Source organism: Solanum pennellii, chromosome 9 (genome assembly GCF_001406875.1).
Source record: "Solanum pennellii chromosome 9, SPENNV200".
NCBI lineage: Eukaryota > Viridiplantae > Streptophyta > Magnoliopsida > Solanales > Solanaceae > Solanum > Solanum pennellii.
This window is the reverse complement of record NC_028645.1, coordinates 58,661,895-58,667,131: the sequence shown is the minus strand read 5'-3', so window position 1 is coordinate 58,667,131 and position 5,237 is coordinate 58,661,895. Positions and strand designations below refer to the sequence as shown.

Sequence of the window (5,237 nt, the reverse complement as noted above, 5' to 3'; positions counted from 1 at the left end):
GTGTGTGTGTGTGTGTGTGTGTATATATATATATATGTATATATATATATATATATATATATATATATGTATGTATGTATATGTGTGTGTGTGTGTGTGTATGTGTGTGTATGTGTGTGTGTGTGTGTGTGTGTGTATATATATATGTGTGTGTGTGTGTGTGTGTGTGTGTGTATACACACACACAGACACACACACACATATATATATACACACACATCTTATATTCTTTGTATATTAAAGATTGAGCGTGCTAGTTGATTTTTGAAAAGTAGCCCGTGTTTGGGAGTTCGTTGGAAACTACCACTTCTAATGTGGAAACATACCATGCCAATATCATGGATTTCAAACTTGAGCAAGTGAGAGATCGAAGAGGCCGTCATGATCTTTTAAAATCCAACACATTGTCATGAATTCCAAAAATTGGCTATTTCTCAATAGGCTGATACCAATTTTAATTTTTAATTTTCTCCCGTACAATATTGATTAAGATGAGTTTATATATACTGATACATGGACAATGAGTACTTATTTTTAGACATAGTTATCATTCTTATTGTTTAATAAGTAATCATATGCTTAAAATGATTGATTTTTATGTGTAAGTCAAATGGATAAACTTGTTTCCTAGTATAGTCACAAAAGCTAATAATATTGAAGTTCTTGATTCAGGTACTTCGGAAGGCTCTATAAAATTGGTAAAATATTAATTCATCTTTTAGATGTTGTTCCCCTGGAAATTAAATCAATATTAAAATTGACTCATAAAATGATCAACTTTTGTTTGGTTCTTGAATTCAGATGTATGAAAAGTTGCATATTTTTTCTCCTCTAGTTGAAGCTAGAGAATTTTATTCATACATTGTTGTAGACAACGTGATGCAACAACGTGGATCATGGTGGATATTTCATATGATATATTCAATGAGATTCAGAGTGGTGTACCTTGTTATTCTTGGAAGTTCCCATCTGGTTGTGCAATTCAAGATATGGGCAATTGTCAAAGTAAGATAAGAATCATTTCCTATCTCTATATCATGATTTACATAAAAGAAAATTATGTGCATTAAGCTCCCTCTATACGTGTGGTCCATATTATAGGGGTCTATTATATATAGACTTATCCTGCATTTGTGCATGACTTTTTTATAACAAGGATTTTCATTCATAACGAAAAAAGATCAATTACATAGAAACACCCGTAATTGCTCGTCTTTCTAACCATCTAACTTCCTACTCATACAGAAAACAAATCAAGAAACTTATCTATTACAAAAGGAAATGCTACACTAAGGATACTTATATAGTGTTTGTAGAATAGGTTTCCAGCATGCCTTGTGTTGTCCTCTTAGATGAATATGCAGTACAATCTCTCTAAGGACCTTGTCAGCACATAGTCTTCCTCGATAGAATCTAATCTTATTTTTTTATCTCCAAATGACATATACAATAATCACAAAAACACAAGTCTTGATCCAGTCGCAAATAATTCTTTGGATTCCTATCCAGTTGCTTATTCTTCCCCATAATGTCTTTGTCACTTGACAATAGAAATAAAGATGTTCAAATGTTTCCTTTGTGTTACTACAGAACACACATTCACATGACACCTGAATACCAAACTTTTCAAGTCTTTCAATAGTTACTAATCTTTCCTACACCTAGCCACAAGATGAATTTGAATCTTGGATGTAATCGTTGTTGCAAAGTAATACTATTCCATTCTACGATTGGAGAAGTAGACATGATATAGTTATTCATCTTCTTGGTAGGAAACTTCCCACCTTCTGTGCCTTTGCACAGTCCATCATCAACTCACCCTGCCCAGCTTGCCTTGGGATTATCACATCTCTTGTACTCAAAATCTTTTGCACTACCCATGAAGCAACAGTTTGTAAAGTGATAGTTTAATCCCCCTATTCTATATGAAATAAGTATGCACTCATTGGACCCATAGATAGTCTTTCTTTCTAGTATTTCACAGTTATTTGAGTTTTGCATCTTTATTCTACAATTCAAACGGGTAACATACATATCACTATTTATATGTAGATTATTTTTCAAAGGGTATGTTAAATAGGTAAAAATTTACTCGTACTGATGTCTATTTCATGATGTCTATTGTTCCTAATATGATATAACATAAAAACTGTCTTTATTTTCGATTTATCAAATTATGATACCTCATATTATGTTGTTAATTTATTCTCCAAATTATCAGCTTGAGACATGCATGGGGGTTGTTTAAGTGTACCCGTATATGTTTGTAAAATATTCTTTTTGTCTATGTATAACCTTGGAAATCTCTACAACCTGATAAGATTTATTTTAGGATTGAGTTAGACTTAATAACTATCCTTTTAACATGTTATTAGAGTCGCTAGACTTCATTTAACAATGTTGAACTCAGGCCTATACAATGTTGTTCATGTCCCAGATGTTTAAATCTAAACAAGCGAGGGTTATTCTTTCTCCTCATATGGTCCTGATCAATTCTTGCCTTGTCATATTCATTGCTAAAAAAACACTTATTTCTAGCACGCTTTCCTCATTATTTTCCAACAAGTTAATTATTTTAATTCTGGTATTTTGATATTTTTACTCTTGCCAGTTACTTTGGTGTAACACGTTCAAGTATATGAAAAATATTAGGTTAATCGTATCTTTAGAGATTTGTTGTGCTAAAAGATGGGTTGTTACACTTCAAAATATTTGTGAGATATTTACTTTTCCAATGGGTTCAACATAACCTACTAGGCATGATTTCAAAGGAGGTTTGGTTTTACATTTCATTTATTTATTTACTACTTTTTTGAATTTTAATTTATAAGGTGACAAAAGAATGAATTCTAAATTTTTCATCACTTGAGGGCAACTTTAATTAAAAATTAAAATCTAGAAGTGGGTCCAAATCATCCCTTTTCTTTGTTTATATATTTGAAATATGACCTTTTAAATGTTTTTTTAATCTTTGAGGTACATATATAAAAATACATGTTTTAACCATGTTTGACCCGTGATTTTTTTCTTTTAATGGGCTCGGAAAATGATTACTCGTTTTAATTCGAAAGTCATTTTTCTTTACAATTTTCTTAATTTTTAACTTTTTTTCAAACTTCTATTATTTCTTTTAGGGGTGTGTTTGGTATGATTTAAACTTTTTAAAAAATTATTTATCTTTTGATGTTTATTGATTGGAAAAAAAATAATTTATAGAAAAAATATTTTCCAACAAAGAAGCAGGAAAAATGACCATTTCTCTCATTTTCTGTGGAAAGTCATTTTCCTTTACAATCCTCTCAACATTGAACATTATATAAATCCTTTGACGACATTCAAATATTATTATCACCTTTAACATGTAAAAATATCATCGAAATACTATTCGATCTGTTAATATTTTTATCAATCTTCAATAGAAGTTAATTTTTCTAGAAAATATATTTAGTACTTTCCAAACAAAATCTGAAAATAAAAATAGATTTCCTAAAATAAATTATTTTCCAAAAAACAAACACACACCCTTATCTTATTTTCCTTTTAGTATTGTTATAATTGCTTTCCTAATGTTTTATTTTTCTACTTTAGTATTACATGTTGTCTCCTTTATATCCTTATGCATTTGCTTTTCATATCTGAATTTGGATATAGTTTACTTAAATGAGGATCTATCAAAACAGCCCCTCTACCTTCTCAAGATATGACCACCCTTTGCAGACGTCACTTGTGGAATTATATTCGATATATATGTTATTGTAATATTTAAATTTCATTCTACTTTCAGTGTTTCATGATCTAGAAGGAATGAAAAATACTATACAAGTATCTCAAAGGATGATGAATTTTTTTTAAAAATTCTAAACATTACAGACAACCATGGAGATTTCCAACTTCATCACAGTTCAACCGTGTAGATAGGATTTCAGTAAGAAAAAATGAAGAAATCATTCAACCAAAAGGCTTTATTGCTTTTTCCACAACTTCTTTATGGCTTCCTCTTTCATTCCAAGATATCTTCAATTTCATTAAAGACGACAAGACAAGAAACCAGGTATGTATCAAATCCCTTTATAATAATGTCAATTGTTCAGATAATTTTTAGTGGTTATAGCAAAATGTTATTATAGAGAATATAATAATATAACATGATATAAATATTTTTTTCAAAATAAGACTTTTATTCTACATTAAATTGGCTGAAGGTGTTTCAAAAACAGCCTCTCTTCATTCGAGAGATAAGGGTAAGATATGTGTATATTCTACCCTCTATAGGCTCCACATTCTGAGATTACAACTAATATATTGTTGTTAAAGTATATAATAGGTGAAATGTTGTTATAGAGAATGATTGTCATAAAAAAGAATGATTGTATATATCTTTGCATTGATATTCTATTTTTAATGCAATGAGCCAAACATCTAGCAAAAGAAGTATTTTTCACATTTTCAACCCTTGTATAACTTGTTAACCAAATGACCCCTGAAAATACCCATATATATAGTTGACTTTTTCCAATTCATGTATAGATTTTTATGTAAAACTCTCAATTATTTTAATAAATATCATAATTTTAAAATCATAATAGAATGGGTTCAGTGTTAAGAATTTTTATAACCACTAAGTTAAAGTCCCAAATTTGATTCATTAGCTAATATTATGTTCCCATGTTACTCGAGTGTGCATATGTCAGCTTGGTTCTGTTTAATATATTATAGGTTCTGTTTATTGGTTTTTACATAAGCTAAACAAAAAATCAAACCAATAAGATATTTTTAATCGATTTTGATTCTTAACAGTTCGATTTTCTGTTTAACCAATAAGAAAAGGATTATAAAATATATGACTTTCCTTCAATAATTAGATGCGATAACACAATAATGTAACAGTACAAATACTCATAAAATAGAAAAAATAATAACTAACATAAAAATAAGTATACAGTGTTACACAAAGAGAAATTAAGATGAATAACATTCACACTTTCTGTTTAGGCGTTTTATGTAATGTGAAATTATGAACTCAAAGTCACTACGAAGTGTGAATGGAAGGCTAAAGGGCAAAAATATTAAGTAGTATATTAATATTAATATTTATGATTTATGTATGGTGAAGTTGTAAATTATTATATTGTTAATGAGTTATCAGATTACCCAATAACCCAATATTAGAAAATCAAATACCAAACTGATAACCCGATAATTCTTTATATATATATATATATATATATATATATATA

General features: G+C 29.0%; 1 pseudogene; it reads left to right on the top strand.

The window, feature by feature from the left end:
* Nucleotides 1–5,237, top strand: part of LOC107030234 — an 84,773-nt pseudogene that overhangs the window by 77,687 nt on the left and 1,849 nt on the right.